Source organism: Vicugna pacos, chromosome 6 (genome assembly GCF_048564905.1).
Source record: "Vicugna pacos chromosome 6, VicPac4, whole genome shotgun sequence".
NCBI classification, from domain to species: domain Eukaryota; kingdom Metazoa; phylum Chordata; class Mammalia; order Artiodactyla; family Camelidae; genus Vicugna; species Vicugna pacos.
Genome location: NC_132992.1, coordinates 49,427,870 through 49,441,729, shown reverse-complemented (window position 1 = coordinate 49,441,729; position 13,860 = coordinate 49,427,870). Strand labels below are relative to the sequence as shown.

Below are 13,860 nucleotides of genomic sequence, written 5' to 3'. Positions count from 1 at the left end.
ATGACTGTCTTCATCCAATTTAAAGTTTTCACTAGAAAATCACATGGTTATCATTAGTAGTAGACATAAAATCTATAGTCCAGGAGCAAAATATAGGCAATCTCCCATTCTTCTGTACAAAATTTGCAAGTAAAATGTTGGAAAGTTGAATCTACGTGGCTCCAAGGTAGCTTCATACTCAAAGAATAAAAATCGTTACAGTGTTTCAGCAGTATAAGAATATTACTGTATGCTACATAATTACACTATAATAATAATAGCTCGGGCAGTACTGCTTTTCCCAGGTCCAAAGAACATGGTGACAGGAATCTTTGCAGGCCTGGGAGATTGTCAGGAATTGGTGACAGGTGAAAGGAATGCCAGATGTCCCCTCAGACTGCAGAAGTCTGATCTAGGCTTGTCCCCTTCCCATGGGCCTGGTATGACTTTACATGGGTGTTAAAGCTGTCCCTGGTCCTTAAGTCTCTGGTAGCAGGGCTCACTATGCACAGAAAGTGGGACAAAAGGAGGCTGTCTCCAGGAGCACAGCACAGAGATTTGCTCCACCACTCTCCACCAGCAGCTGGGTGGCCTGTACAAGCCTGTGCCTGCCATTGGGAGTGAGTGGAGGAAGAAGTGGGATGCAGACAGCAGCACATGAAAAGGCAAGTTAGTCTGGGTAAAAGAAATCATAATGTGAGTATATGAGGTCCAAGCCACTGGTGCCCCAAGAGGCCCTTCAGTTCATAGAGTAAGAAAGATTTGAGTACAGCTGATAAAGATTTGGAGGTGGCTGAGAAACCTCCTTGTACTGCCATGCTAAAATCAGATCCTTTCTCCTAAGGCAAGGATCAGACTACATCACAGCTGGTACCTTGCAATTACAGAGAAGAGAATATTAATGACTAAGGGGAATATCATGTCAGAGATATTTATTGCTCACAGAATATCCATGTGTTCCTCATGTCGCAGCTCCCTTATAGTTACTTAGACAGGTGGATGAGACTAGTTCTGACCAGTGGGCTGTGAGCAGAAGGATGTGTGTCACTTCTAAGTAGAAGATTTTAAAAGCCAAGGCAGAATCTTCAGGGTTACTGTTTCCCTGTTGGAACAATCATGCAACCAATTGCATTTTGAGATGGAAGTATCACAAAATGATGGTGGCTCAGCCAGGGTAAATCCTTGGCAACTCTGTGGAGCAGAAACCCACACCATCACCACTGAGCTTCATTAGGCATGAAGTGTGAGCAAGGAAAAAAAAAATCTTCGTTTTATTAAACCACTGATACTTGGGGATTAAGTCATTACTTTCGTTTACCCTAAAATATCCTGATACCCTCCCACAGCATAGAGGGATCCATGAGAAGAAGAACTGGGCACAGACAAGGATTATGGCGATCAGCTTATTTCTCACACCCTGTGAGGAAGAGATTCCCAAGAACCAAACTTGTCACCTTGGTCCCAGTGGCATAGGAAGCAGAGCAACGGACCAAGGGGAGCCATTAACATCGCATCCATCATCAGACACACAATGTCACCTAAAAGAGAAAATACTGAGAAGTGAGAGAGTCATCTTGCAGAACCAATGGTAGAGGGAAAGACTGCGAATATCAATGCCTTCCTTATTGACCCAGCAAATAAGACTAATTTTTTTTGTTGCTATTTGTCATTTAGAATATCTAAGTCCATCAGCTATGAGGATAGACCAGACAGGATTTGACAAAGCTAGTCCAGAAGTTTGTCTGCAAAGTCCCAAAGGGACACTTTGGAGCTTATCTTTTAACAGGTCATTAAAAATGTGCTCTAGCAAAGAAAGAAACTTAATAGTCAAGAATAAATCCCCAAAATAGTATTTATGTCTTTTGATATCTAAATACTTTTTATGGTACAGATAGAAAAGAAAGTAATTAAAAAACTATTAGAAGAGGTGTTTGTTCGTAGCTAAAATAAACTAAAATAATTTGTTTAAAACAAAGTTGAAAAAATGTAAATGCCTTTTTGGTTATTATTGAAATGCCTTTTTGGTTATTACTGAAATAGAAACATTTCCATTTGTTATTCCTTTGGTGAATTAATCTGTTTTTCCCAAGTTTGGCCTTTTGTTTAACACATTGGAGAAAATTATATGTTGTGGATCAATTGTCAGTGAAGGCTGAACAGAGACTGTTAAAGTTCAATGTTTCTTATTTTCTCTAAACATTGTTTAATAGTTATCCTAAAAGCCATAAAAAACAGTTACTAATGCATCAATCTTCTTCACTAAAAAACAAAGAAAAGAAAACAATTCTGAATTTCAGTACACATTTTTTTTTTCAATCTGACAGATGACAACTTTTGAAAGAACTTAGTTTACAAAATTGGTCCAAAAGATAAACTTGTCTAATTGTTTTATGTCTCCTTTTGTTAAAGGCTTTTGGTTTTGTTTGGCATTAAGGAACATGGCCAGAGTCCAACTTATTTGCAGCAAACTTATTTGCATCACTGATTAAACTAGAAAGATTGTGTACCTCCCAGACAGAAAATAGTATTTGATAAAACATTTTACCTAGTACATAATCTGTTGTAATAGCTGCCCTCAAATTAGTCCTGCACACTTTAGCTATAATTTTGAAACTGTAGTGGATAAGATTTGTTGGGAGTTTAAGTTTTTGTGCTCAGATTTACATGTTTTCTGAGCACCAACCAACAACTTCCAAATAGAGGGGAAATAGGATAAACTTTGCAGATCCTGACTGAAATAATTTAGTTCTTGTTTTCTGACCATGTTTAAAGTAGGAGATAGAAAGTCCAAGTGAAACAGTTTCTTCTGTTCCTTGCCAGCTAACCTTTCATCCCCATAAAATTATTTCAGATAATTTTTCAAAATTCTGACCACTCTGACCATTCAACTTTTGTTGTGCTATTATCAAGTGCTTTTATCTACAGGGTTTATACTGGTCATAGCGGAGAACAAAAGAAAGAAGGAAGGGAGAGACGGACGGAGGTAGGGAGGGTAGAAGAAACAAAGAGGATAATGTGTGAGTCCAACCTTTCAGCTGACTGTCTAAGGCTGAACGATCTGATAAAAATTAAATTTGGGCCATAAACATCAAGCACATGTGTAATTTAAACTTTCTAATAGCTACATTTAAAAAGTTTTAAAAAGTGAAATTAATTTTAACATTATACTTAATTTTATTTAGACAGGTTACAAAAAGTATTATTATCTTAACATGTAATCAATATAAAATTATTGAGATATTTTATATTTTGTACTATAATTTTTGAATTTCTGTGTGTATTTTACACCTATAGCACATCTCAGTTTAGACTACCCACATTTCAAGTGGTCAGCAGCCACTGTGGCTATCAGCCAATGTATTGAACAACATACACCTAAAAGGAGAGTTGGGGGTGGAGAAAGGAAGAAAGAGAAACACACACACAAATGATATAAAACGTTCACAGACAGAGACATTAAATATTTGGGGTAAGTGAACATGATTGGTCAAGATATACATGTAGATATTAAGTGATACCTCAAGCATAGTCTGTTTCTTCAATTTAAATAATGCTCCTCCTCAGAGTATTGCCTTTACCCACTTAAAAATATACATTGTCATTCCTTGCACCAAGTTCCTGAATGCTGAGATTAATAAATAGGAAACTAACTTAATTTTCAAATTCTGAAGTTTCAAAATAGATCATGTTGAATATCCTCATCTCCTGTTGAAGTATTATTCCACTCTCATAAAAATTATCTATATTAGAAAAGAAACATATTTACAAAAGAAAAATAAGGCAATATTCTAGGAATTCTAAGCATAAGTTCAGGGCATACATAGGGGAAGGAGGGCTAAGAGCACAGTGCAGAACAGTCAAAAAGGAGAGATATTCCAGAGCTCAGAAGATGATAAACATTTTCAGGAAAAGTAAACTTCTAAGCAAAAACAGTAATTCTTAACAGTCAAGCGAATCAGTGTTTGCTAAGCTATTGGTGGGTGACCAGTACTATATTATAAAACTGTTGTACAGATATCATAAGAGACATCTATCCCTACTTTTGAAGGCATTGCAGAATATGCCAAACACTAGGTTGCAGAGTGAAGACAGTAAGGGCAATCAAAATTTAGGAAAATAAGAGATTAGTGTGGCCTAGTAACACCCAAGAAGGCTTTCAAGAACTGGATGTAAGGCTGGTCTAAGGGAGGGCATTTAGAGATATAACATTGGCGGGAAGATACTCCAGGAAGGGGTGCTTACATACCAAGACATATTAATAATTGTTTCATGTAGGTGAGTTTTAGTCTTCCTACTTAAATTATAATTTTATTCAGTGCTATCTGATGAACTTAACATGATCCCCAATGGTTCTAGCAAGAATTGTTTAAAAGATAATTATTTAAAGAGATTTTGAGAGGAAATTTGTGAACACTTAGAAAAAGAAGTGGTAATCACTGGAACCCAGCATGTGACACGAAGAACAAGACAAATCAAGTAACCTCATCCTATTTAAGTAAGTCTAGCAGACTAATAAAAGAAAGGCCATAAGCAAGTACACATTAATTTCTGTAAGGCATTTAATAAAAATCTCTTTTGTAATATTTTTCTGAAGATAGGAAAAATATGAACTAAATGATCTGTATATTATACCACTCTCTTAAAATGGAGAAGAGAAAAATGGCCCAAGAACACCTGTGATAAAGCAGAAAGATTAATATTTTTGATGTCTCTCTTACCTTCATTATACAATTAATTGTACAAAAATTAGATAATCATGATATCACTCATTTTAAAAATCCCACAAAAATAATCATAATCTTATCACCCACAAAAAATCACTATTAACATCTGTGCGTGCCTCTTTGAAGAATTTTATCTCTGTATGTCTGTCAATAGCACTAGAAAATATGAGCCAAGCTATTTATAACCTGCTTCTTTTACTTGATATTTGTGGTAAATCATGCACATGGCCATAAGTGACTCGTAGCTCTATCCATCAAGAGGTAGAGGCTATTTCCTCATATCTCGGATCTGGGATGGATCTTGTGACCTGCTTTTTGACCATAAAATATGAGAGAAGTGACATTGTGTAAGTTCAGGAGCCTCAGAGAACTGAGACACCATGATCGATAGCATGAACTATTGTCAAGCGAGTGAGACCATCTCGGGCTCTCTAGCACCAGTTAAGCCATCAGATAACTACAGCTGTATAAGTGATCCCAGAGGAGACAAGCAGAAGCACCCAGATTGCTAACCTATGGTATCAGAAGAAATAAACTGTTTCTGCTTTAAGCCACTAAGTTTTGAGGAGATTTGTTATGCAGCAAGAGAAAATTGAAACAACCTTATATAATGTTCAACAGATACACTTAAGCAGTATTTTAATGACATTATGATAGCCCATCACATGAGTATTTCAAAACTTAGCCAATTCATAATTATTGGACATTTAAGCCATTATAACTTTCAATGTTTATAAATCACTCTCCTTTTTCCACACAAAATGTCTTGAGTCTTATAGTTTCATATAATTTTTCCCTTGGATAAACTCTTAAGAAGCATTATTATTAAGGCAAAACATTAACAGGGTTTTGATGTACACTGCTAAATAGTGTGGAGCAATTTTAAAGTGTTACTCACAAATGATGCGCTCATCAGGAAAAAAAAGAGGGTAAATAACCTTAAGAGATGGTTTCAAAGGACTTGACAGCAGCATCCATATATTGAAGAACTATATCATATAAGAATGTTTGATTACAGAGAGCCTCTATAAATCTAGGAGGTAATTATTATGGTTCAATATAGGAAAATAATGTAACCAATATAGCTATTAAAGAAAATGCACTTACTGGAAACAAGGAGCCCTCATTACTACAAGCATTTGGGTAGAAATTAGTGATTGTCTTTGGAGGTATCACAATTATATTATGTACCAAATCCCTCCCTGCCCCCAGGTATCCATCCTATCCAAAGTCAGGGTCAGAGTGATGAATCTCATCTAAACATAAGCCAGGCTTTCAGACTGACAGACTAAAATCCCATTCAACGGAATACCCAGTCATCCTAAGACCACCTGCATCTTTCCAGGATTCCTCTAGGATCAGTGCCTGAATTTGACACAAGCTTCAATGAGGCCTTTTTAAGAAGAGCATCTCTCCTTGATGAAAAGTATAAGGAAATTAACTTAACACTTATGGAGGGTCATCTGTATACAGTTTCATGTGAAGACTGGATAAGATATGATGCCTATAAATTTTTTTCCTCTTGGCATCCTTTTTTCATTTTCTTTTAGTAATATCTCTCTTCCTCTCTGTCTCTCTCATAAATTCATGTGTTCTCACTAACACACATGTGCACACACACACGTGCACGCACAGACACACACAACTATTGATACTGCCCGCTCCTCCCTGGTGTCATGTGGGTCTGATGGAATTGCCTATCATAACACCCTGTCCGCATAGCCACAGAAATGAAATGAGGCCCAGTCTGGGCATTCAGAGGACCTCATCTCCCCAGACACCATGACTGGTTGAAGATGACCCATTCCACAGCAGTCAGAGTTCTTTCCTAGAATTTCTTTAAATTTAAGTGGGAAATATTGAATCTGCCCAAGTCCTCTGGGTTACAGGCTAGTCTTTACTAACCTAGACCATACAGTCACCTATTAAGAAAGCTTATTTGTTCAAAAGGAGATTTGGAGAAAAGCAGAGAAGATAAATGGAAAGAGAGAATCTTAGTAGCAATCAAATCTCCAACTGTAGCCTGCCAAGAACTTTACCAGTTCTTACAGATTTTCCCTTAACTCTCTGATCCACCCCAGTATTTTTCAAATAAATCCTCTGGTTGAAATAAAGTTGCTTTGAAATTTTTGCTTGCAACCAAGAATCTTGACTAATCCAATCCTTCATATAAAGAAGTTTACAATTAATTTTAATGACTGGGTAAACACCAGGTGGAATATTTGCTGTTAATAATATTATTAAAGGCTCTGGAAAGCATTTGACAATCTTTGATATACTAGGGATACTTGCTTGATTTAAGATGTGAAATTCAAACATAACTCATCGGCATTTGGAAAACTTTTTTAGCACTAAAGTGATAGTGTCTACTCTCCGGTAAACATTTGTTAGTCTCATAGACTCATACCACAGTCTTAGAAAAGTTCCCCAAAATACAGAGTTAGATCCAGCGAGGTCCAGCTGTAATGGAATTGGTCCACAGTGGCCCTGAACACTCTACTCTGGCAGTTTCCAGATGCTGGTGAAGCTAACTTTTCCCACCTTACACCACCTTCTGTATTTATTTACCGCCTTACACTTTATAGCTATTGCTACTCAGTTCCTCCTGTATCCCTGTTCTTGGCATTTTACTGCTCTGTGTTCAGATCAGAGGTTTGCAACTGGTGACTTTTAGGCCTTAGTTATGGGCATGGGTGAGAGGTGATAGGGAGGGGAAAGCTGGGGCCTTTTTGAAAGGCAGTTTTGAAAGGCAGTACCAGACAGGCATTATACTTGGTCATAAAACAAACAGTCTGTTTCACAGTAGGCATTATTAACTACATATTCCCTAAAGTTTACAACCCTTGGTTAATGAGACTAACAGCCTAAGGTACATTTTAAGTAGAGAAATAATATTCTAGACAATGAGTCTTTCTTGGTACTCAGGATTTACAGCCTCCAAAGGCAGTGAAGCTGAAATCCAGTCTATCTCACCTAAAACAGACCTACCCAGTCTAGTCATAGTCAACTACAAATTGCTAGGGTTCTGAAAAACAGTCAGGGATCTGAAAACAAAACAGTGATAGTGATCTTTCTATATTTTATTCCCTCTCCTTCAGAAGCCAAAATTTTCCTGACCTAGCAGCTGAGTTAAATCATCAGAGAAGATTGAATAGAGGCAAACGAGATGATATGAGGCAAACAGTAAATTTATTTGCAAATGGAAGGACATGAACGATTTAGATATTTACCTCACTTACTGGAAAGCTCTTAAGAACAAATTAGATAGGCGGTCCACTAAGATTAACATTACTGTGACTCATGACTCTTCCCCCAATTCTCAGACCTAAGACAATTCACATGGCCCCTTGAAACGTAGGGAAGGCTATAACTTGAGGAAGGTCCCTGAAATAACATGAAAGGATGTACTCTCATCTTTCTTCTGGCCTTTCCTTATGGGATTTGCCACCATTTACTATGGTTACTGTAAACTGAAGAAGGGGGCATATTTAAAACATTCAAGTATTTAACATTCGCTCTGAGTCAACACAAATTCATGGGAATTCATATTGCCACTGTGGTCCACTTGTCAGAATGGCAGCTTATACAAATAGAGGGATAAAAAGCAGTTTGACCTAAGTCCACTTCATTATTGGCCAGAGACACTCTGAACCCACCATATTCTTATCCCCCATTAGCTACCTGACCCTTGGAGAACCACCACCACCACCACCACCACTACTACTACTAATAATAATCACTAACACCATGTACTTGTGATGTATCAGGCATTGTTATTAATTCTTTACATGCATTCACTTATTTAAACCTCACAGCACACTTGAACCATTATTATCCCTATTTTACAGAAAAGAAGCTAAGACACAAATGTGTTAAGTAACTTGCCCAAGGTCACAAAGCTACTGAGTATGAGATCCTAGATTCACAGCTGGAGATTCTTGTTTGAATCCACATGCTTGTTACACCGCATGCTTCCTCTGCAGGCTATTACCATGGAACTAAGTGCAAGCCCCTGGAGTGCCTTCTTCCTAACAAGATGTAAGCTACAGCCACAGAACTTCTGAAGGAACCATGGGGAACATTAGGAGCAGGGGAAGAAGAAATCACTAAAGCATCTGTAACTTCATGACTAGGTACAGAAATTAAGATTGAAACATGTATTGTGCTTTTCCCTTCAATAATAGGTCATGTATTTGTGCATATACATATACATTCATATACAAAAATTAATAAATATAAAATAACTAATAAGTGCTAATTTATGGATAATTTACTAAATAATAATCAATAAATTAATAAGTATGAGTATACAAATATGCAGTTCTCAATGAAGACATACAAATGGCCAATAGGCACATGAAAAAATGCTCAATATCACTCATTATCAGAGAAATGCAAATCAAAACTACAATGAAGTGTCACCTCATACCAGTCAGAACAGCCATCATTCAAAAATTCACAAATGATAAATGCTGGAGAGGGTGTGGAGAAAAGGGAACTTCCTACACTGTTGGTGGGAATGTAGTTTGGTGCAGCCATTATGGAAAACAGTTTGGAGATTCCTCAAAAAATTAAAAATAGACTTACCATATGATCCAGCAATCCCACTTCTGGGAATATATCCAGAGGGAACTCTGACTCGAAAATATTCATAGCAGCACCATATACAATAGCCAAGACATGGAAACAACCTAAATGTCCATTGACAGATGACTGGATAAAGAAATTGTGGTGTATTCATACAATGGAATACAAATAAGCCATAAAAATAATAAAATAATGCCAATTGCAGCAACATGGATGGACCTAGAGATTGTCATTCTAGGTGAGCTAAGCCAGAAACAGAAAGAAAAATACCATATGATATCACTCATGTGTGGAATCTGAAAAAAGAAAAAGAAAAAAGAGGACACTAATGAACTCATTTACAAAACAGAAACAGACTCACAGACATAGTAAACAATCTTACAGTTACTGGGAGGGAAGGGAGTGGGAAGGGATAATTTTGGGAGCTTGAGATTTGCAAATGTTAGCCACTATACATAAAAATAGATTAAAAAAAAAATTTCTTCTGTATAGCATGGGGAACTATATTCAACATCTAGTAATAACCGATAATGAAAAAGAATATGGAAATGAATATATGTATGTATATTCATGACTAGGACATTGTGCTGTACACCAGAAATTGACACATTGTAACTTATTGTACTATAATTAGAGTATACAAATACTTTTATATGTATAATTTCCCTTTTTTTCTTTCCCCTGCTACTTTATATAAAGTTATTTGGTGTATGTAACTTTACAACTTAGTCTGTAGGTTGCAGAATTTCTAGAAAGAATCACAACAGTACTAGAAGAAAGCTGATTATAAGCCAGACTCTGAAGTTGTATGTGGATGGAGTCATGGAGGACTGAGTAGAAAATAAACTTGTATTTAGGTGTATGGAGAAAAGTTATTTTATGTTATGCTCCTTTTTTAGATATGTAAGTAAGTCTCTTTCAACAAGATCCTAGTCATCCATGATTCCCTTTTTTTTTTGGTGAGCTGGAGCTCACAATTATAAACACCTTTATGTTTAATCAGAAGTGGTTTTCATTTCTTACAACTGAAAAACCCAACTACATACATTTATTCTGTGTGTTCAATGAAGGAGATGTAAGACTACTTATGGATCTTGGAAAAGTTGCTAGGAGAAAGAAAAATTATTATAAAGGTAGAGAAAGGAGAGAAAAAGTAAAGTTATAAGAGAGAAGATTAAAAAAGAAAGAAAAAAATGAGAGAATCTTAGTGAATTTATTACATCAAAAATCCCTATTCAACACCAACTATGTGTTGGAGGAGTTTAAAATTCCATTCCTTCAAATACTTTAGTTTGGAAGGGAGAAGACTCAGCTATGAAGATACAAGAGCAATTCTTGGCCAAACCACCCCCCCCAAGTTATGTGAAGTGTGATGAAAGCCAAGAAAGAGAAATATGAAAGAAAGAATAGAGGGAGAGAAGAAAGGAGCATTTCCTTTCGTACCCAATATATCCGGGTACTGTTGAGGTCTAACAGTGTGGAATGCTGCAGACAGCTGAGCAGAACCAGGACTGAGTAAAGAATATTGCTGAGTAATTAGGGAATAAAAAGACCAGGTGGAAATTAACACTCATAAGAAAAATAAAGTGAGAATAAAATTGGAAAATTTTAAAAATTCACATGTATCAGTAACTACAAGCCAAATCAACTGCTAAAAGTTATAAAATTAAGAGCTGAAATAGAATTCAAGCCAATTGGAACTGCCACTTCCAGAAATGGAATAATAGTCAACAAGAGATGAAACAAAGGATTTCTCAGCACCAGTGAATGTACAGCATGAAATTATAGTGGATCCAGCAATAGTCAGAAGCTCTGAGAGCAGAAACAGAGAATGAGACTCACTCAGGCATGGGAGTTGGCAAAGCAGGAGCAACAGAATGCCAAGAAGACAAGAGATACCAGGGGGATGTGAACGTTCCACTGGTGTGTATTTGCGAAAAAGCATTTGCTATGAGAAGCACATTTTTACTTTACTTAGTAGTACAAGCATGAAAATAAGCACAGCCTCTTACTTAAAAGAAATCCAAGCAGATTTATTAAAATATTCAGCATTCTTATAACATACTAAGAATGTGTACAGGGCAATGTGTAGTCACTGTATAAAGTGAGTTTGCTAACTAGGATCAAAAAAAATCATATGATTTTGTACTTGCATAGGTATTTACAGTTCAATCGCTTGTTCTGGATGCTCACTCCAGATGTTTGCTTTGTGGGAATTTCATCACCATTTGTATATTTATGATTGGCGAAATCTTTTATATATACTTGGATTCTCCAATGAAACAAAAGAAAATTTTTTTTAATCCACAGAAAACATACAGTTGAAGGATTTTTTTTTTCTGACTTACATAGTCATCACCAGAAATCTTTCATACATTAGGCTGAAATGAGACCAAGACAGTTTCTACCTGATAGAATTTCCTACCAACTAGAATTCTCAAGCAAAGCAATTGGCCTGGAAGGATACAAATGATTAAAGCAAAAATTGTCAATAAAATTAGGTAGGAATTAGATACGGAGACTTGTAAATTTTTTAATCTTTAACTGAACAGCTATTTGATGCAAATAATATTTTAGAAACTGTAAGAGGTTATAGAGATTAAGAAAGCACAGCATGTGCTCTAATGTCCTCATATTCTAGCAGAGGAAGAAAAGAAATAATTACAAAAGTATTTGATTTTAGTAAAATTACTATTCATTCCCAATGGTAGACCACGTGTTCCTTTAGAACAGGGATTGTGCATGTTTTCCTAAATGCCTAATACAGAGCCAGCAATGAGGTGGAAAACAGTTATGGACTAAATGAGTAAGAAAATAGATGGATGAACAGATGTATGGATGACAGATGGATGGCTGAGATTCATAGAGCTTTGAGAGTTCAAAGTAGAAAATACACTCACTTATCTGGGATGGGTGCTGGTAGGTGTTCATGGAAGGCTTAAGGAAAGAATGGTATTTTGGACATATTGTAGAGAAGTTTTATTTGTTGTTCTTTTCTTTTGTTTTTGTCAATTGACAGTGTGTATTTGTTAGTGTCTCAGATTCTCCAAAGAAGCAGGATAGCTAGGAAAAGTCTGTACAATCAACACCCAACAATCGTTGACCCCAGAATACAGAATAATCAAAGTGGTCTTTTTTTCACAAATCTTTTTTCTTGCAGTGAGAACTTTTAAAATCTATTCTCTGAGCAACTTTCAAATATACAGTTCAGCATTGTTAACTATAATCACGATGTTGAACATCAGCAGAACCTGTCTTATAACTGGAAGTTTGTACCTTTTGACCACCTTCACACATTTCTCTTACCTCCTCAAACCCTGCCTCTGGCACCCCCCAACCTGTTCTCTTTCTGAGTTCAGGTGTTTTTAGATTCCACATGTAAGTGAGATCATACAGTATTTGTCTTTTTTGTCTGGCTTATTTCATTTAGCATAATGCCCTTACAGCCCATTCATGTTGTCAGAAATAGCAGGATTGCCTTCCTTTTTATGGATAAATAAAATTCTGTTTATTTATATACCATATTTTCCTTATCTATTCATCTGCTAATGGACACTTAGGTCGTTTTCATGTCTTGGTTATTGCAAACAAGGCTGTAATGAACATCAGGGTGCAGACATCTCTTCAAGATAGTGATTTCATTTCCTTTGGATAAAAACTCAGCAGTGGAATTGCTGGATCATATGGTAGTTCCATTTTTAATTTTTGGAGGAACTTCCATATAGTGGCTGCACCAATTTACATTCCCATCAACAGTGCACACGGGTTCCTTTTCCTGGAGAAGTCTGACATTTAGTTTAAGTTTCATTTTTTCATTTGAGGGAGGACTCTAATAGTTGAGGAGCAAAAAAATGCTTTTTAATTAAGCAGTTCAAGTAGAATGCATGTGTGCTTATATACATGTGGGGCTTATTTACTGCTCTCTAGTTTTTTTTATTTCTATGGATGTGTACATAATAAATACATGATGTATGTGCACATAATAAATACATGATGTATGTATGCATAAATGTATGGTTTTGTGTATTTGAGCATGTGTATGTATATCTATGTATTTGACATAGCTCATCTGTATCTCTTCTGTAGTTACAAGGTGATGAACTATATCCATCCACAATATTATCAAACTATTATAAAATATCATTCAAGAAGCATTTCTTACTTTGTGACTGTCATCATACTTTAAAACAATGCCATAATGTCAAAAGTTAAGAAGACTTCAGAAGCTTCATTTTGAATTTGGCTTAATTGAATATTGGGAAGATGAAAGTCTTATCAAGGATTAAACTTTAAAAAATAAAGACATTATTATGATGATGTCTTAGGTGGCATTTCTAAGTATAAAATTTGGTGTAATTTTGGCCAAATAAGGGATAGTAGTATATTCATTCAGGAGACAGATGACAGTAGGAAGAAACCAGAAGGTGGTAGTTAGAATCAAAGTTATTTTGTATTATTTTCTCAAGTGACATTTTAATTTTAAGGAAATAAAGTAAGGTGAAAAGTAGAAATGTTTTTAACCCATGACGATGGGTTTATAAATGAGAGAACAAAGGTAAGGTGGCCATGC

At 36.0% G+C, this 13,860-nt stretch overlaps 1 protein-coding gene and 1 long non-coding RNA gene across 14 annotated transcripts in view; one reads left to right on the top strand and one right to left on the bottom strand.

Annotated features, from left to right (window-relative positions):
* LOC140697123 (uncharacterized) overlaps positions 1-8,908 on the top strand; it is a 33,363-nt gene extending 24,455 nt beyond the window's left edge. For 2 of the 3 annotated variants that reach the window (XR_012073947.1, XR_012073949.1), the window contains one exon: positions 1,326-2,037. This is a non-coding gene — a long non-coding RNA (uncharacterized lncRNA). Of the gene's footprint in view, positions 1-1,325; positions 2,038-8,686 lie in introns of those variants that run through there. The other variant, XR_012073948.1, reaches the window with a different exon arrangement.
* FANCM (FA complementation group M) overlaps positions 1-13,860 on the bottom strand; it is a 765,839-nt gene that overhangs the window by 467,622 nt on the left and 284,357 nt on the right. The window lies entirely within an intron of this gene.